Source organism: Tachypleus tridentatus, chromosome 3 (genome assembly GCF_004210375.1).
Source record: "Tachypleus tridentatus isolate NWPU-2018 chromosome 3, ASM421037v1, whole genome shotgun sequence".
Taxonomy (NCBI): domain Eukaryota; kingdom Metazoa; phylum Arthropoda; class Merostomata; order Xiphosura; family Limulidae; genus Tachypleus; species Tachypleus tridentatus.
Genome location: NC_134827.1, coordinates 107,475,053 through 107,496,266, shown reverse-complemented (window position 1 = coordinate 107,496,266; position 21,214 = coordinate 107,475,053). Strand labels below are relative to the sequence as shown.

The 21,214-nt window shown below is 36.3% G+C and overlaps 1 pseudogene across 1 annotated transcript in view; it reads right to left on the bottom strand.

The window, feature by feature from the left end:
* Positions 1 to 20,054, bottom strand: part of LOC143245943 (transforming growth factor-beta-induced protein ig-h3-like) — a 38,301-nt pseudogene extending 18,247 nt beyond the window's left edge. Inside the window, exons 1-2 of the transcript XR_013025709.1 lie at positions 19,671 to 20,054; positions 1,285 to 1,383 (exon numbers count right to left, since the gene is read on the bottom strand). The product of XR_013025709.1 is annotated as a transforming growth factor-beta-induced protein ig-h3-like (transcript). The remainder of the gene's footprint in view (positions 1 to 1,284; positions 1,384 to 19,670) is intronic.
* Positions 20,055 to 21,214: the final 1,160 nt, after the last annotated feature.

Below are 21,214 nucleotides of genomic sequence, written 5' to 3'. Positions count from 1 at the left end.
TCTTCATTATGTATCCATTACGATCACTGTTCCATTGAGGGCCGTCTTCATTATGTATCCATTACAATCACTGTTCCAATGAGAGCCGTCTTCATTATGTATCCATTATAATCTGTGTTCCAATGAGGGCCGTCTTGATCATGTATCCATTACAATCACTGTTTCAATGAGGGCCGTCTTCATTATGTATCCATTACAATCACACTGTTCCAATGAGGGGCCGTCTTGATCATGTATCCATTACAATAACTGTTCCAATGAGGGCCGTCTTGATCATGTATCCATTACAATCATTGTTCCAATGAGGGCCGTCTTCATTATGCCGTCTTCATTATGTATCCATTACAATCACTGTTCCAATGAGGGCCGTCTTGATCATGTATCCATTACAATAACTGTTCCAATGAGGGCCGTATTGATCATGTATCCATTACAATCACTGTTTCAATGAGGGCCGTCTTCATTATGTATCCATTACAATAACTGTTCCAATGAGGGCCGTCTTGATCATGTATCCATTACAATCACTGTTTCAATGAGGGCCGTCTTGATTATGTATCCATTACAATCACTGTTCCAATGAGGGCCGTCTTGATCATGTATGTATCCATTACAATCACTGTTCTAATGATGGCCGTCTTAATTATGTATCCATTACAATCACTGTTCCAATGAGGGCCGTCTTGATTATGTATCCATTACAATCACTGTTCTAATGAGGGCCGTCTTGATTATGTATCCATTACAATCACTGTTCTAATGAGGGCCGTCTTGATTATGTGTCCATTACAATCATCTTTATTTATATTTTTATTCTGATTAAACTCAGTAAACAAATGTCCACTCTTATGGTCAGTGTACCGGGTACGAACATAACAAACACAAGAATTTTAACTCATCACATTGGTATTGCTCATATGTTTATAACAGTTCATAACACTCTTGATTTTAGCCTAACTTGCATACATAGTATCACTGGATACAACAGAAAACGAAAAGCTAACAACAAATATAGAAATATTATAAACTGTATATACAGAACAAAACAAATCAATGAAACCACTGTTAGTCTTAGCTTGGATTCATAAATATGGTAATTTACATTAAATATGAATCTTCAAAGGAGAATAATGACAAATAATTTATTTAATCTACAAATATTATAAGAAATAATAACTTGTATTTACATAACTGGCTATAAAGTTACCAAAAGAAATGTACTGAAAACTTTACATCACTGCGCCATCTAGTGATTTTACATTAAATATTTTAATTATAGCTTACGTTTGAACACCACATATTTCTCTGTTCATCCAATACTTGCATTCTGTCCAATACTTCTTGTTTGTGCCTGGGACCTCTTCCACAGCACAGGTATTAGGCCTAATACCAAAATATTCACCAATAGCACTTAATTATGACAGTCATTTTCCCCATAAACATAGAACATATGCATAAAAACATGAATTTAAAGATTAGTTGAAATCATATAAACACAGTATTTTATTTTGTAGTTTTCCTATTATTTCGTACAAAAAAATAAATACGAATAATTATTGCTCTAGTTTTTGAATTTCGTGCGAAACTACACGAGGGCTATTTGCACGAGCCGTCCCTAATTTAGCAGCATAAGACAAGAGGGAAGGCAGTTTGTCATCATCACCCACCGCCAACTCTTGGGCTAATCTTTCACCAAAGAATAGTGTGATTGACCGTCACATTATAATGTACTCACGGCTGAAAAGGGCGAGCATGTTTGGTGAAACGGGGAATTCGAACCCGCGATCCTCAGGTTACGAGTCGAGTGCCTTAACCACCTGGCCCTGCTGGTCCTCTTTTTGATAATTACCCTGTTTTAGCGGTAAACAGATGTTTAATATGGAAAATTAAGAATATGTATATATATATACATATGACGTTCATTATTCAATGGCAAGGTGGGTTAAGGCGGTCAATCTCACTATTCGTTGGTAAAAGAGTAGCCCAAGAGTTGGCAGTGGGTGGTGATGACTAGCTGCCTTCCCTCTAGTCTTTCACTGCTAAATTAGGGACAGCTAGCACAGACAGTCCTCTTGTAGCTTTGCGCGAAATTTAATAACAAACAAACACTTGCTCGCGAGAGGCCTGTTTTAACTGAATTTAAAATAATAAATTTCAAGACGTTGAAAGGTGCCATTTCTTTAAAGAATTTCTAACGTAAGCAGTTTTCTGTAACACGTTCTAGTATTTGTTCAAATGGCACGGGTTTAATTTATAAACATTTTCATGAAAAGTATTATTTATCTCTAAAAACTATCGTAAGTTTCGTTCGTGTAAAATATTCAAGTTTACGTGGCGTAACTAAATTCAATTTCGTTTTTAGTTTTGTTTGTAAGTGAAGAAAACATAGATGTATTTATAAAGGATAACTATAGATATAATTAAACTTTTCCAAAAGGCACAATCTAGTGTTCAACGTTCCGAGCTGCAAACCGAAATGTCCACGATTCGCGTTGTGACGTCGCTAAGCGTGCTCTACGCTTTCAGTTGTCGGTGCGTCATAAGAGTAATAATCAATTTCATTATTCGGTTTTCCAAACCTAGACAAACTCTTCTGACGGCGGGTGCTACTGTTTGGCTGCAATTTGCTCTCTAATCACAAGGACGAAGTTAGGGACAACTACTCTTGATCACTGTGGACCGCTGTCCTGTTTCACCCACGTGAAATCAGGTTTACTCTTGGTTATGGTTTAAAATTGCTCAGGAACATTAGAAAACGAAATAGAACACGTGTTATTTAAAAGCCACTACAAAAAACTATATAAAATAAACATTTAAAACCACTTTGTCTAACACACGTCAAAGCGACATCTGTGACCATTCAAACAGCACCTATATTGAAGCCATTCACGTATTTTTTTTTACTTCATTTCCAGCAGTAGAAATCCTAAGCCTAAATTATGTAAAGGCCGTCTTAAGCGAACTGCATGAACGATTCTAACAAATTCTCAAGTTCTCGAAAGTCGGTTATCAAAGTAGGGATTTTTTTTTCAGAGTCGAGATGTTCTTTATCCCAAAATGGCGTAGTTTCGTTTTTCTCATTTCTGGGAGAAGCAGCGATGTAAATAAAAAACCGGATATTCTTTCCCTCAGCGCACTCTGCGATACAATAACACCTCAAGAGGTAAGGTGTATAATGTTTCAATGTTTAAGGAAGACATTATTCATTATTTCTAACAATGAAGCTTTCATGTGTGATGAAAGTACGTCACAGAAAACTCACAGCTAATCTTCATAAGTCCTGGCAGTTTTGTGACGTGCGTAACACTATACAACAACTTCGACTTTTGTCTTTGGTCAGTCGAGTATACCCTGATGTAACACTTTCGTTCTGATTAATTTAGCGGCTACAAACATTGCTTAATTCAAAGCGAATCCACATTGGTCCCAGAAGTGGTATTGATTTGATGTTACTTGATAGAGTTACAACTGATGAAAAAAATCACTGAAGGTATGAAGACAAAAGAAACGACACCATCGATTCTACAAGTAACATAATACAGACACAGATGTTCCGAAGTAAATATTTTTATAAAATATGCAACGTCCTGAAGTTTGGAAAACATTACATTTACGCATTCGTGAATGTCAGATGTAAGTAGTAATTAATATTGCGCTATTTGCTTTGTCCACTGTGGAGATTCGAGCCCTGATTTTTAGCATTGTAAATCCGTAAATTTATCGCTATCCGTGGGTACAGACAACTAAGATTTAAGCCTAACTATTCCAACTTTAGAACTGCTGACCAAAGAATGGGAAAATTGTAAATACCGCACTTAATGCCTACACGACTAATCCTGACCAAATAGTAGGTTTGAACCTTGGACCTTCCGAATAGTTGGATTGACCGTCACACTATAACGCCCCCACGGCTTAAAGGGCAAGCATGTTTGGTCCAACAGGGATTCGAACACAATTAGACCTTCAAAGTCCTTTACATCGATGGACATCTGGTACTAGACAAGCCTGTGGTTAAATACACAAATAGTTTTATGTAAAGAAAAATGACTTCATCTAATGACTTCATATAAGTGTGTTCGTATGTACTTGTAAGAGTAAGGCTTTGTGCTCGAATAAACAATTTAAAATGAAATTTTGAACGTAAAAGGGAAGAAAAGTCCTGGTTTCCATCATTGGACATGGATGACGAAACGGTTTTTTGCGTGGGCGGACAGTAGAGGGAGGAAGAGGTCCAGCGTGGACCAAGTAATCATCCGGGTTGCTGGATACAGACGTGTTTATTTTTGATTATGAAAAGAATACAGTAATAAAACTTTATATGTTGTATTTTTATTATTCAGTACTATGTGTATTCGGTAAGAGATGGAGGTAGACACGACTGCGGATTAAGAAAATGTTAGGCCTACAAAACGCTCTCTTTAGCTGGAGGGAAAAACCAATTAATTTCATAATATTTAAATTGAACGAAGAACAAAGCTAGAGGCCCGGCATGACCAAGTGCGTTAAGGCGTGCGACTCGTAATCCGAGTCGCGGGTTCGCATCCCCGTCGCGCTAAACATGCTCGCCCTTTCAGCCGTGAGGGCGTTATAAGGTGATGGTCAATCCCACTATTCGTTGGTAAAGAGTAGCCCAAGAGTTGGCGGTGGGTGGTGATGACTAGCTGCCTTCCCTCTAGTCTTACACTGCAAAATTAGGGACGGCTAGCACAGATAGCCCTCGAGTAGCTTTGTGCGAAATTCAAAAAAACAAACAAACAAACAAAGCTGGAACACTGATAAACTATTTGAATTGAAATCCAAAAGCAAGTGGTATCAGTGTGCTCGATATACTTACTACTTTGCTATACCACCTGACTCAGGGTTCTCAAACTGGGAACCACCTACTACCAGGAAGTAGCTGCCAATAAACAAAGTAAATAATTCTGTTAAGGTAGGGACGGGATGGCCAGGTGGTTAAGGCACTCGACTCGTAATCTGAGGATCGCGGGTTCGAATCCCAAACATGCTCACTCCTTCCAGCCGTGAGAGCCTTATAATGTTACAGTCAATTCCACTGATCGTTGGTAAAGAGTAGCGCAAGAGTTGGCGGTGGGTGGTGATGACTAGCGCAGATAGCCCTCGTGTAATTTTGTGCGAAATTCAAAACAAACAAACAAATAAACTGATAAGGTACACAGTATCTATAGGTTCATTGGGGTTGGAGACCTCTGTCAGAATGCGGTGAGATCCGTGATCAAAATTACATAGAGTTTGTAAATAAAACCTCACATTTCAATGGTTATATATTAAACGCTACTTGGGAAATTTGGTTTCTCCAGGGCTACAATGAGAGCCATAATAAAAACAAGACGAAGGGTGTTACAAAGAGTTTGTTTTTGTTTTGTGAATTTGCCCCAAAGCTACACGAGGACTATCTTCGCTAGTTGTCCCTAACTTAGCAGTGTAAGAGTAGAGGGAAGGTAGCTAGTCATCACCACCCACCGCCAACTGTTGGACTAATCTTTTACCAACGATCAGTAGAATTGACCGTAACATATAACGTCCCCACGGCTGAAAGGGCGAGCATGTGTGGTGTGATAAGGATTCGAACCCTCGACGCTCAGATTACGAGTCGAGCGCCCTGACCACCTGGCCATGTGGAGCCAAAAGTGTCGTCGAAGGTTTTTCGTACGCTTCTATTATTCAGACCTAACCTAAATAAAGCCCTTGTTCAGGACAGTATTATCTAAATCTGCAATATACTCAACAGATTTCACTCTGATTTGCTGAGCTTCTACTGTTGTAGCAAGAAGCAGAAAAAGAGATATAAAACCAATTGTTTTTTCGAGAAAGGCAGTTTCGGTATGCAGTGACGTTTTGAAACGCCCTCTTACCATCTAGAGTTTTCCGAATATATTTTAAGATTTTTAATAGGCCTAGAGTGAGCTTTTTATGTCTTCAAATGTAACAGACGATCCACTGTGATTACTTTGAAAAAAATATTACGTTGTTTTTTGTATGCTTGTGTAGTTTTAAAATAAAACGATAAACATTAAAAGTCCATCTGGTTTGATCGAACTTTGTGTCATCTCAGAAATTCCTAATTGATAAATAAACTTTTCCGTTTAATCACAAAGCTACGCAACGGACTATCTTCGCTCTGTCCATGCGACTATGGAAACCCGATTTTTTGGCAATATAAACCTTCAGACTTAGTCCTGAACAACCATGAGGGCAGCTAAATAAAAAACAAAACTAATTAATATTTTTTGTACGTCCTTGTAAAATAACTGTAGCAGATGACAAGAGTTTTTGGCGGGAGATGAAGTGAAGGTTCTCGTTGCTAGGACGACCAACTGCACAATTGTAAACCACCAATTTAACAGGATGTTAACAACAGGATACACGAACGGTGCGCTTTATTATTACTTGATTAACATAAATGTTACTGAACCACAGTCTCTGGACGAATGACCTTATAGAAATAATTGTCTCGTGTAGCACGAACGGAATGCACGAGCAATGTAAAGTTAAATTGACGTACGGAAAATTGAAACCGTAACTGACTGTTCTTTGATAAAACGCGATACAGTTATTATAATTTTCTAGTTTCATCGTTGTAGTAACATTTAGAGAACTTTGTCCCGGGGGTGTTGTGTGGTGTAGTGTTATTCTAACTGGAGTTTTGTTAAGTTACTTGTTAAATAAAAATAACAAAGACCGAAACATTGCATACACTAATGAGAACTTTATGCTTATCTGTGTCACACGACGGAAAAGAAAAAACGTTGCTGTCAAGGTTGCTAGCCCTAAGACTGAAACGAAACTGAAACCCAAACCAAGAATGCTTGTTTGTTTGTTTTGAATTACGCGCAAAGCTACACGAAGGCTATTTGCGCTAGCTGTCCATAATTTAGCAGTTTAAGACCAGAGGGAAAGCAGTTAGTCATCACCACCCAATGCCAACTCTTGGGCTAATCTTTTACCAATAAATAATGAGATTGACTATCACATTATAACGTACACACGGCTGAAAGGACGAGCATGTTTGGTGCGATGGGGATTTGAACCCAACATCCTCAGATTACGAGTCGAGCATCTTAACCATCTGGCCATGCCGGGACCTGGCTTAATATAACACAATGACACGAATAAAATATTAAACACAGACACACACGTGTATTGGGAAATTATTATTTTCAATCCAGGTGTCGTTCAGTACTGAAGGTTTAACCCTCGTTCTCAGCTGTCATAGCGAAGACTTTTTTTCTTGTCAAATTATTAATCATCCTAATTATTATATAAACATATTTACTAGAAACTAACTTTACGTCCAATTAGACTAATCAACTCGTCTTAGAGTGCCCTCTAGGTTAATGACAAAACTTGGTAGGTTTGTCTTTTCTTCCTTATTAGTATAAGACAAAGATGTTGCCTTTATGAGTACAAAATTGTCATGAGAAATGCTGAAAACTGAATGGTGAAAAGCAATGAAACTAATAAGGAACGACGGTTATGAGACTTGTCTTGTCCAATCCGATAAGATCAGTTATCAAACGTACTTTCTAACACGTTGCATGACTTCTAGGGAATTTGTTTTAAGGTTACGTACAGCTAAACTGGCCATGAGACAAATAATTAATTGCCAAGAACGTGATGTCATCTCTTCCTTTACAAAACAACAATAAAACATGAAGAACCCTAAAAGCTCTTTTGGCATCTTCAATGGCTAACAATAGAGCAAGCGGATTTTGTGTTCTTCTGTCTGTCTGTCTGTTTGGCTTCCTACTATATTAAAAAGGTCAAGATAACAAGTTGTATTTTGTACTTATAACAAAGTTATTAAAGTTAGTTGCGTTTGTACAAAAGTTTGAACTGTTGACCGTAAGAAAGGCACTTCAGTCACCAGTGCCCTGTCATTTATTCTAAAACATTGGCTGTCACTCTTTTAACGCACCTTCAGCTTAAAGTGTGAATAAAATTGTGTGTTGTTTCATGGAGCCGAACCTGGGCCACCAGCTACAAAGTTCAGAGCTCTACAACAAAGCCAACCCACACTTCAAATAAATAATTCCACACAATACCTACATTACAGTCCCCCTGGTGTCTCGAAAGTAAGTCTACGGACTTACACAGTTGATTACTGTATTAATTCCGAGGCTGTTAAAAATTGGTAAGTTAAAAATCAATGAGGTTTCTGGGCCAGATAATATTTCCCCAAGAGTTCTGATGAAGGTTAAAGATTGGATATGCAAGTCACTTGCTGCCGTTTTTTGTCAGTTCTTGGACAATGGACAGGATTGGAAGTTAGCTAATGTGACTCCTCTTTTCATGGCAGGTAATAAAAAAATGTTCCCGTGACTACACACCCATTAGTCTTACATCACTTGTGGGAAAAGGTTTGGAAAGTCTGTTAAAAGATTCTTTGGAAGTCATTTAACAAAGTTTAGAATTTTATCAGATGGACAACATGGTTTGACCAAGGGAGACTCGTGCCTTACAAATATTGTGATATTTTTTTGATAAAGTTACTGTTTAAGTTGATGAAGGTAAGTTTTGGTGTAGATTTAGTGTACCTGGATTTTCAGAAAGTATTTGACAAGATGTCACATAAAGAGCTTGTAAAAAATTATAGGTGTAGGAAGTAAGTTAGCTAATTGGATTGAAGGATGGCTGGATGTAAAAAAAGTTTGGATAGAAGGATGACTGGATGTAAAAACGTTTGGATAGAAGGATGGCTGGATGGAAGAAAACAAGTTTGGATAGAAGGATGGCTGGATGGAAGAAAAGTTTGGATAGAAGAAAACAAGTTTGGATAAAAGGATGGCTGGATGGAAAAAAGTTTGGATAGAAGGATGGCTGGATGGAAGAAAAGTATGGATAGAAGGATGGCTGAATGGAAGAAAAGTATGATAGATGGATGGCTGGATGAAGATAATGAAGTACAAGTGGGGTACCTTAGGGCTCAGTCTTAGGCCTTTTTTATTTTAGTCACATCAATGATGTAGATGAAGGAATGGTCGATAAAGTACTTAAATTACTGATGACATTAACATCTAGGGTGTTACTGGCTGTGAAGAGGATGTTACTGATTTACAAAAAAACATTTACATCATTTAGTGAGTTTGGTAAATAAATAGCAGATGGGTTTTAATTATAATAAATATAAGATCATGTATGTGGGTAATCACAATTTGAATTATAATTTGTTTGAACATAATCTTAAAGTCATGAAAGAAAGGGATCTCAGTGGATCAGTGTCTAAAGTCATCCAAACAGCTAGTTGTGGGGCAAATAGGATTTTAGGTTGTATTTACAGAAGGACTGAACACAAGTCTGAAGAGGTTATAATTTCATTGTACAGGTCACTGGTTAGGCCACATTTGGAGTATTGTGTTCAGTCTTGGGCTCCTTACCTTAGGTAAAACATTGAATTATTGGAAAGGGTATAAAAAGACTGCTAGAATGGTGTCTGGGATGGACGGGTTGTGTTGGATGGATGTTGTCATATTAGGAGAGGTTGAAACCTCTGAAATTGTTTTCTCTTGAAAACAAGAAAAGTTAGGAAGGATCTGATTAAAGTGTTTAAGAATTGATTCATCAACATCTTCCATGTGTTTCAGTGAGAATAGTAGGACCATGGAACACAAATACAACGTTCGCTATTCATCTTCAGCTCCGACAGTTTTATTTTAATAACAGGGTGGAGTGGGTTGTCTTCATATCTTCTAGAGACAGTAAATTTAAGTGACTTAAAGAGAAAACTCGATGGATATATCAATGACAAGGGTTAACTTTAATGTTTGTTAAATTATTTACTGAATAGTTTTAGTTTAGTTTAGAGGATGGGACAGCCGAGAAGGACCAATAGGTCCTTTGTTGTCCCTACAAATTATGTTTATTTAGAGGATAATTGCTACTGGAAAAATATCATAATCAAACATCTTTTTCCTAATTGTTATGTTTGGAAAAGGGAGCTTCTAATAGTGATGACGTAATTCTTATTTGTTTGAAAGTTAAGCACAAAGCTACACAATGGACTATATTGTGTTCTGCCCACCACAGGTATCAAAACACGGTTTCTAGCGTTGTAAGTCCGCTGTGCCACTGAAGGACAATGACGTAATGACTGGGAGACTGAGAAATATCAGAACATAAAAACAAAATTGTAAGTACGAATTAGCAGTTACTGATGAAGAGAGTCAGTATAGTTAGCGATAAAGAGAGTCAGTACAGTTAGCGATAAAGAGAGTCAGTACAGTTAGCGATGAACAGAGTCAGTATAGTTAGCGATGAAGAGAGTCAGTATAGTTAGCGATGAAGAGAGTCAGTATAGTTAGCGATGAAGAGAGTCAGTATAGTTAGTGATAAAGAGAGTCAGTATAGTTAGTGATGAAGAGAGTCAGTATAGTTAGCGAAGAACAGAGTCAGTATAGTTAGCGATAAAGAGAGTCAGTATAGTTAGTGATAAAAGAGAGTCAAGTATAGTTAGCGATGAAGAGAAGTCAGTATAGTTAGTGATAAAGAGAGTCAGTATAGTTAGCGATAAAGAAGTCAGTATAGTTAGTGATGAAAAAGTCAGTATAGTTATCGATAAAGAGAGTCAGTATAGTTAGCGATGAACAGAGTCAGTATAGTTAGTGATGAAGAGAGTCAGTATAGTTAGTGATGAAGAGAGTCAATATAGTTAGCGATAAAGAGAGTCAGTATAGTTAGCGATGAACAGAGTCAGTATAGTTAGCGATGAACAGAGTCAGTATAGTTAGTGATAAAGAGAGTCAGTATAGTTAGTGATGAAGAGAGTCAGTATAGTTAGCGATAAAGAGAGTCAGTATAGTTAGCGATAAAGAGAGTCAGTATAGTTAGCGATAAAGAGAGTCAGTATAGTTAGCGATAAAGAGAGTCAGTATAGTTAGCGATGAACAGAGTCAGTATAGTTAGCGATGAACAGTCAGTATAGTTAGTGATAAAGAGAGTCAGTATAGTTAGTGATGAAGAGAGTCAGTATAGTTAGTGATGGACAGAGTCAGTATAGTTAGTGATAGACAGAGTCAGTATAGTTAGTGATGAAGAGAGTCAGTACAGTTAGCGATGAACAGAGTCAGTATAGTTAGTGATAAAGAGAGTCAGTATAGTTAGTGATGAAGAGAGTCAGTATAGTTAGCGATAAAGAGAGTCAGTATAGTTAGCGATGAACAGAGTCAGTATAGTTAGCGATAAAGAGAGTCAGTATAGTTAGCGATAAAGAGAGTCAGTATAGTTAGCGATGAACAGAGTCAGTATAGTTAGCGATGAACAGTCAGTATAGTTAGTGATAAAGAGAGTCAGTATAGTTAGTGATGAAGAGAGTCAGTATAGTTAGTGATGGACAGAGTCAGTATAGTTAGTGATGGACAGAGTCAGTATAGTTAGTGATGAACAGAATCAGTATAGTTAGTGATGAATAGAGTCAGTATAGTTAGTGATGAAGAGAGTCAGTATAGTTAGTGATGAAGAGAGTCAGTATAGTTAGTGATGAAGAGAGTCAGTATAGTTAGTGATGAAAGAAGTCAGTATAGTTAGTGATAAACAGAGTCAGTATAGTTAGCAATGAAAGAGTCAGTATAGTTAGTGATGAACAGAGTCAGTATAGTTAGTTGATGAACAGAGTCAGTATAGTTAGCGATAAAGAAAGTCAGTATAGTTACTTGATGAAGAAAGTCAGTATAGTTAGTGATAAAAGAAGTCAGTATAGTTAGTGATGAAGAGAGTCAGTATAGTTAGCGATAAAGAGAGTCAGTATAGTTAGCGATGAACAGAGTCAGTATAGTTAGCGATAAAGAGAGTCAGTATAGTTAGCGATAAAGAGAGTCAGTATAGTTAGCGATGAAGAGAGTCAGTACAGTTAGTGATGAATAGAGTCAGTACAGTTAGTGATGAACAGAGTCAGTATAGTTAGTGATGAACAGAGTCAGTATAGTTAGTGATGAATAGAGTCAGTATAGTTATCGATAAAGAGAGTCAGTATAGTTAGCGATGAACAGAGTCAGTATAGTTAGTGATGAAGAGAGTCAGTATAGTTAGTGATGAAGAGAGTCAATATAGTTAGCGATAAAGAGAGTCAGTATAGTTAGCGATGAACAGAGTCAGTATAGTTAGCGATGAACAGAGTCAGTATAGTTAGTGATAAAGAGAGTCAGTATAGTTAGTGATGAAGAGAGTCAGTATAGTTAGCGATAAAGAGAGTCAGTATAGTTAGCGATGAACAGAGTCAGTATAGTTAGCGATAAAGAGAGTCAGTATAGTTAGCGATAAAGAGAGTCAGTATAGTTAGCGATGAACAGAGTCAGTATAGTTAGCGATGAACAGTCAGTATAGTTAGTGATAAAGAGAGTCAGTATAGTTAGTGATGGACAGAGACAGTATAGTTAGTGATGGACAGAGTCAGTATAGTTAGTGATGAAGAGAGTCAGTACAGTTAGCGATGAACAGAGTCAGTATAGTTAGTGATAAAGAAGTCAGTATAGTTAGTGATGAAAGAAAGTCAGTATAGATTAGCAATAAAGAGAGTCAGTATAGTTAGCGATAAACAAGTCAGTATAGTTAGCGATAAAGAAAGTCAGTATAGTTAGCGATAAAGAAAGTCAGTATAGTTAGCGATAACAGAGTCAGTATAGTTAGCGATGAACAGAGTCAGTATAGTTAGTGATGAACAGAAGTCAGTATAGTTAGTGATAAAACAGAGTCAGTATAGTTAGTGATGAACAGAGTCAGTATAGTTAGCGATAGAAGAGAGTCAGTATAGTTAGTGATGGACAGAATCAGTATAGTTAGTGATAAGACAGAAGTCAGTATAGTTAGTGATAAGACAGAAGTCAGTATAGTTAGTGATAAAGAAGTCAGTATAGTTAGTGATAGAAGAGAAGTCAGTACAGTTAGTGATAAAAGAAGTCAATATAGTTAGTAATAAAGAAAGTCAGTATAGTTAGTGATGAAAGAGAAGTCAGTATAGTTAGTAATAAAGAGTCAGTACAGTTAGTAATAAAGAAAGTCAGTATAGTTAGTAGTAATGAAAGAGAGTCAGTATAGTTAGTGATAGACAGAGTCAGTATAGTTAGTGATAAAAGAGAAGTCAGTATAGTTAGTGATAACAGAGAAGTCAGTATAGTTAGTGATGGACAGAGTCAGTATAGTTAGTGATGAACAGAAGTCAGTATAGTTAGTGATGGACAGAGTCAGTATAGTTAGTGATAGACAGAGTCAGTATAGTTAGTGATGAACAGAGTCAGTATAGTTAGTGATAAAAGAGAGTCAGTATAGTTAGTGATGAACAGAAGTCAGTATAGTTAGTAATGAAAGAGAGTCAGTATAGTTAGTGATGAACAGAAGTCAGTATAGTTAGTGATGAACAAGAGTCAGTATAGTTAGTGATAGAGAGAAGTCAGACAGTTAGTGATGAACAGAGTCAGTATAGTTAGTGATGAACAGAAGTCAGTATAGTTAGTGATGGAGAACAGATCAGTACAGTTTATGATGAAAGAGAGTCAGTATAGTTAGTGATAAACAGAGAGTCAGTATAGTTAGTGATAGACAGAGTCAGTATAGTTAGTGATAAAGAAGAGTCAGTATAGTTAGTGATAAAAGAAGAAGTCAGTATAGTTAGTGATGAAAGAAAGTCAGTATAGTTAGTGATAGACAGAGTCAGTATAGTTAGTGATAAAGAGAAGTCAGTATAGTTAGTGATGAACAGAGTCAGTATAGTTAGTGATGAACAGAGAGTCAGTATAGTTAGTAATGAACAGAGTCAGTATAGTTAGTGATAGACAGAGTCAGTATAGTTAGTGATAGACAGAGTCAGTATAGTTAGTGATAAAAGAAGAGTCAGTATAGTTAGTGATAAAGAGAAGTCAAGTATAGTTAGTGATAGACAGAAGTCAGTATAGTTAGTGATGAAAAGAGTCAAGTATAGTTAGTGATAGACAGAAGTCAGTATAGTTAGTGATAGACAGAGTCAGTATAGTTAGTAATGAAGATCAGTTTACAGTTAGTAATGAGAAGTCAGTATAGTTAGTGATTGAACAGAAGTCAGTATAGTTAGTGATGGACAGAGTCAGTACAGTTTGTGATGAATGATTGAAGAGAGTCAGTATAGTTAGTAATAAAGAAGTCAGTATAGTTAGTGATGAGACAGAGTCAGTATAGTTATCGATAAAAGTCAGTATAGTTAGTGATGAACAGAGTCAGTATAGTTATCGATAAAGAGAGTCAGTATAGTTAGTGATAGACAGAAGTCAGTATAGTTATCGATAAACAGAGTCAGTATAGTTAGTATGAACAGAGTCAGTATAGTTAGCGATAAACAGAGTCAGTATAGTTAGTGATAAAAGAAGTCAGTATAGTTAGTGATGAACAGAGTCAGTATAGTTAGTGATAGACAGAAGTCAGTATAGTTAGTGATGGACAGAGTCAGTATAGTTAGCGATAAAGAGAATCAGTATAGTTAGTGATGGACAGAGTCAGTATAGTTAGTGATGGACAGAGTCAGTATAGTTAGTGATGGACAGAGTCAGTATAGTTAGCGAAAAAAGAAGTCAGTATAGTTAGTGATAGACAGAATCAGTATAGTTAGTGATGGACAGAGTCAGTATAGTTAGTGATAGACAGAAGTCAGTATAGTTAGTTGATGAAAGAAGTCAGTATAGTTAGTGATAGACAGAGTCAGTATAGTTATCGATAAAGAGAGTCAGTATAGTTAGTGATGGACAGAGTCAGTATAGTTATCGATAAAGAGAGTCAGTATAGTTAGCGATAAAGAGAGTCAGTATAGTTAGCGATGAACAGAGTCAGTATAGTTAGCGATGAACAGTCAGTATAGTTAGTGATGAACAGAGTCAGTATAGTTAGTGATGAACAGAGTCAGTATAGTTAGTGATGAACAGAGTCAGTATAGTTAGCGATGAAGAGAGTCAGTATAGTTAGTGATGGACAGAATCAGTATAGTTAGTGATGGACAGAGTCAGTATAGTTAGTGATGGACAGAGTCAGTATAGTTAGTGATAAAGAGAGTCAGTATAGTTAGTGATGAAGAGAGTCAGTACAGTTAGTGATAAAGAGAGTCAGTACAGTTAGTGATAAAGAGAGTCAGTATAGTTAGAAGTGATGAAAGAAGAGTCAGTATAAGTAGTAATAAAGAAAGTCAGTACAATTAGTGATAAAGAAGTCAGATAGTTAGAAGTGACGAAAGAAGTCAGTATAGTTAGTGATAGACAGAAGTCAGTATAGTTAGTGATAAAGAGAAGTCAGTATAGTTAGTGATAGAACAAAGAGTCAGTATAGTTAGTGATGAACAGAGTCAGTATAGTTAGTGATGAACAGAAGTCAGTATAGTTAGTGATAGACAGAGTCCAGTATAGTTAGTGATGGACAGAAGTCAGTATAGTTAGTGATGAACAGAAGTCAGTATAGTTAGTGATAAAGAACAGAGTCAGTATAGTTAGTGATGGACAGAAGTCAGTATAGTTAGTGATGAAAGAGAGTCAGTATAGTTAGTGATAGACAGAAGTCAGTATAGTTAGTGATGAAGAGAGTCAGTACAGTTAGTGATGAACAGAGTCAGTATAGTTAGTGATGGACAGAGTCAGTATAGTTAGTGATGGACAGAGTCAGTACAGTTTGTGATGAAGAGAGTCAGTATAGTTAGTGATAAAGAGAGTCAGTATAGTTAGTGATGGACAGAGTCAGTATAGTTATCGATAAAGAGAGTCAGTATAGTTAGTGATGAACAGAGTCAGTATAGTTATCGATAAAGAGAGTCAGTATAGTTAGTGATGGACAGAGTCAGTATAGTTATCGATAAACAGAGTCAGTATAGTTAGTGATGAACAGAGTCAGTATAGTTAGCGATAAACAGAGTCAGTATAGTTAGTGATGAAGAGAGTCAGTATAGTTAGTGATGGACAGAGTCAGTATAGTTAGTGATGGACAGAGTCAGTATAGTTAGTGATGGACAGAGTCAGTATAGTTAGCGATAAAGAGAATCAGTATAGTTAGTGATGGACAGAGTCAGTATAGTTAGTGATGGACAGAGTCAGTATAGTTAGTGATGGACAGAGTCAGTATAGTTAGCGAAAAAGAGAGTCAGTATAGTTAGTGATGGACAGAATCAGTATAGTTAGTGATGGACAGAGTCAGTATAGTTAGTGATGGACAGAGTCAGTATAGTTAGCGATGAAGAGAGTCAGTATAGTTAGTGATGGACAGAGTCAGTATAGTTATCGATAAAGAGAGTCAGTATAGTTAGTGATGGACAGAGTCAGTATAGTTATCGATAAAGAGAGTCAGTACAGTTAGTGATGGACAGAGTCAGTATAGTTATCGATAAACAGAGTCAGTATAGTTAGTGATAGACAGAGTCAGTATAGTTATCGATAAAGAGAGTCAGTATAGTTAGTGATAAAGAGAGTCAGTATAGTTAGTGATGGACAGAGTCAGTATAGTTAGTGATAAAGAGAGTCAGTATAGTTAGTGATGAACAGAGTCAGTATAGTTAGTGATGGACAGAGTCAGTATAGTTAGTGATAAAGAGAGTCAGTATAGTTAGTGATGGACAGAGTCAGTATAGTTATCGATAAAGAGAGTCAGTATAGTTATCGATAAACAGAGTCAGTATAGTTATCGATAAAGAGAGTCAGTACAGTTAGTGATGGACAGAGTCAGTATAGTTATCGATAAACAGAGTCAGTATAGTTAGTGATGGACAGAGTCAGTATAGTTATCGATAAAGAGAGTCAGTATAGTTAGTGATGGACAGAGTCAGTATAGTTAGTGATGGACAGAGTCAGTATAGTTAGTGATGGACAGAGTCAGTATAGTTAGTGATAAAAAGAAGTCAGTATAGTTAGTGATAACAGAAGTCAGTATAGTTAGTGATGGACAGAGTCAGTATAGTTAGTGATAAACAGAGTCAGTATAGTTAGTGATGGACAGAGTCAGTATAGTTAGTGATGGACAGAGTCAGTATAGTTAGTGATGGACAGAGTCAGTATAGTTAGTGATAAAGAGAGTCAGTATAGTTAGTGATGGACAGAGTCAGTATAGTTAGTGATGGACAGAGTCAGTATAGTTAGTGATAAAGAGAGTCAGTATAGTTAGTGATGGACAGAGTCAGTATAGTTAGTGATAAAGAGAGTCAGTATAGTTAGTGATGAACAGAGTCAGTATAGTTAGTGATGAACAGAGTCAGTATAGTTAGTGATGGACAGAGTCAGTATAGTTATCGTTAAACAGAGTCAGTATAGTTATCGATAAAGAGAGTCAGTATAGTTAGTGATGGACAGAGTCAGTATAGTTATCGATAAAGAGAGTCAGTACAGTTAGTGATGGACAGAGTCAGTATAGTTATCGATAAACAGAGTCAGTATAGTTAGTGATGGACAGAGTCAGTATAGTTAGTGATAAAGAGAGTCAGTATAGTTAGTGATAAAGAGAGTCAGTATAGTTATCGATAAAGAGAGTCAGTATAGTTAGTGATGGACAGAGTCAGTATAGTTATCGATAAAGAGAGTCAGTATAGTTAGTGATGGACAGAGTCAGTATAGTTAGTGATGGACAGAGTCAGTATAGTTAGTGATGGACAGAGTCAGTATAGTTAGTGATAAAGAGAGTCAGTATAGTTAGTGATGGACAGAGTCAGTATAGTTAGTGATGGACAGAGTCAGTATCGTTAGTGATAAAGAGTCAGTATAGTTAGTGATAAAGAGTCAGTATAGTTAGTGATAGACAGAGTCAGTATAGTTAGTGATGGACAGAAGTCAGTATAGTTAGTGATGAAGAGAAGTCAGTATAGTTAGTGATGGACAGAGTCAGTATAGTTAGTGATGGACAGAGTCAGTATAGTTAGTGATAAAGAGAGTCAGTATAGTTATCGATAAAGAGAGTCAGTATAGTTAGTGATGGACAGAGTCAGTATAGTTAGTGATAAAGAGAGTCAGTATAGTTATCGATAAAGAGAGTCAGTATGGTTAGTGATGAACAGAGTCAGTATACTTAGTGATGAACAGAGTCAGTATAGTTAGTGATGGACAGAGTCAGTATAGTTGGTGATGAACAGATCAGTATAGTTAGTGATGGACAGAGTCAGTATAGTTAGTGATAAAGAGAGTCAGTATAGTTAGTGATGAGACAGAAGTCAGTATAGTTAGTGATGGACAGAGTCAGTATAGTTAGTGATGGACAGAAGTCAGTATAGTTAGTGATAGACAGAGTCAGTACAGTTAGTGATGGACAGAGTCAGTATAGTTATCGATAAACAGAGTCAGTATAGTTAGTGATAAAGAGAGTCAGTATAGTTATCGATAAAGAGAGTCAGTATGGTTAGTGATGAACAGAGTCAGTATAGTTAGTGATGAACAGAGTCAGTATAGTTAGTGATGGACAGAGTCAGTATAGTTAGTGATGAACAGAGTCAGTATAGTTAGTGATGGACAGAGTCAGTATAGTTAGTGATAAAGAGAGTCAGTATAGTTAGTGATGGACAGAGTCAGTATAGTTAGTGATGGACAGAGTCAGTATAGTTAGTGATGGACAGAGTCAGTACAGTTAGTGATGGACAGAGTCAGTATAGTTAGTGATGAACAGAGTCAGTATAGTTAGTGATGAACAGAGTCAGTATAGTTAGTGATGGACAGAGTCAGTACAGTTAGTGATGGACAGAGTCAGTATAGTTAGTGATGAACAGAGTCAGTATAGTTAGTGATGAACAGAGTCAGTATAGTTAGTGATGAACAGAGTCAGTATAGTTAGTGATAAAGAGAGTCAGTATAGTTAGTGATGGACAGAGTCAGTATAGTTAGTGATAAAGAGAGTCAGTATAGTTATCGATAAAGAGAGTCAGTATAGTTATCGATAAAGAGAGTCAGTATAGTTAGTGATGGACAGAGTCAGTATAGTTAGTGATGGACAGAGTCAGTATAGTTAGTGATGAACAGAGTCAGTATAGTTAGTGATAAACAGAGTCAGTATAGTTATCGATAAACAGAGTCAGTATAGTTATCGATAAACAGAGTCAGTATAGTTATCGATAAACAGAGTCAGTAATTAAGTGAATTGCTTATTTTTGAAATCGATTCAGTGATTGAAAAGTTGGTGAACGTAAGTCAAGTAACCATCAGCTCGTGAATTGTGTTGAACGTAAAAACGTTGCTCGTGAACTTAGGCCTACATGAGCATAAGAGTTATAGCAGTCTGTAAATCAAGAAGTAAACTGATGTGTCAACTGTCACGTAATTGAAAAGAAACATCCAATTATAGAACATGTTACAACAATGTACCTGGTAGCGTGTCTTTTAAATACCAAACCATTATTTATACTTTGCTACAACTGATTAATTTAGTCTGGTCTAACATCAAGGTTTATTTTTTATTACTCAGAATAATGTCATTTAAGATTCATCGTTTCATATTGTTTATCTCGTGAGACCCAATTTAAGACTTTGCCCAACGCGTTATTAAGAATAATTCTTACAATACTTAAATAAGAGAGCGGGTTCGAATTGTTAAAGAACAATAAAACAAAAGAACAATACGTGTAATACTGGCTGGTCTTCTCACAACCAGCCACATAATATAAAAATATTTAACCAGCAGCATTCCATTTAACAAACATTACAACACAAAAGTACCAAATTAGTTTCAAGAGAAATGAAACGACATACCCTTGTCTCTGTGCGATTTTGATGTGCCACCAAGGAATCCGTCTGCATTGGAAGGTTGGACAAAGAACAAAGATAAGAAACAGGAATACAAGCGAGTTTCTGTGTAGCACATACTCCATTGTTGTCCACGTGGTTCAAAATAAAGCTTTGTTTTCTCTTTAAACGAAACTTACGATACAATAATATTACTGTCTCCTCGTGCAACGCTGAAAGATGACATAAGATGTCGTATCACCTGTAATACTTACTGTTATGAAACAATACTCTGGCTGGAAACAGTACCTGCGCGGACTCCTCGAGCGATTCAGCTGATGTGCTCCACTTCCAGCCAGCACTCTTTTCGAACTACAAACGAGTCTTCCTACAGCTTTGTTTCGTATGACGTTTTTTGTGCGGTTATTTCTTAACGTACCTATATTCTCTCGCGCGCCCTGCTGTTAGATTCGAGAGAGGACCTATGAAGTGATAATGTACATTACTTCCCAAACAATAAAACTCCGTTTAAAATATAATCTTATTTTAATCATTGGTTTTTTTTTAACAAGACCGAGAGAAGTCACATTGGAGACTCGAACCCAGTATTTTAGTGCTGTAAGTGTAGTATTATCGTTGACTTATCGGGGAACGAAATCCCCCTCCAAAAAGACAACAACAACAACAAGACATATAATTGATAAATAGAATGCAAATTACGAATGTATTAAATCAAAGTAACACAAATTACCAGGAAGTACCTGAACTGATTTAACATTCAGAAACAATGATAGATTTAGGTTTAAGCAGTTTAATAACTAATATAAGTTAGACACACCTGTTTGTAACGTACCGAACCTAAAAGACAACAAAAAACAAAAATGTCTCATGCGACACGTGAAGTCTATGATCTCCTGCAACGTTTGTGGGAGGTTACACAAAGATTAGTTGGAAAAGTGAAAAGAAACTGTTCTTTTAAAGTTTCGGTAATGAGTTCATCCTACCATTCTAATAACAATGGTCGCACTGTCTCATAAATCAATTAACAACTGGTGGTATTACTTATTAACAATTATTAACTGGTGGTATTATTAACAATTATTAACTGGTAGTGGTGGTATTACTTATTAACAATTATTAACTGGTGGTATTATTAACAATTATTAACTGGTGGTATTACTTATTAACAATTATTAACTGGTGGTATTACTTATTAACAATTATTAACTGGTGGTATTATTTATTAACAATTATTAACTGGTGGTATTACTTATTAACAGTTATTAACTGGTGGTATTATTTATTAACAATTATTAACTGGTGGTATTACTTATTAACAATTATTAACTGGTGGTATTATTTATTAACAATTATTAACTGGTGGTATTACTTATTAACAATTATTAACTGGTGGTATTACTTATTAACAATTATTAACTGGTGGTATTACTTATTAACAATTATTAACTGGTGGTATTATTTATTAACAATTATTAACTGGTGGTATTATTAACAATTATTAACTGGCGGTATTACTTATTAACAATTATTAACTGGCGGTATTATTTATT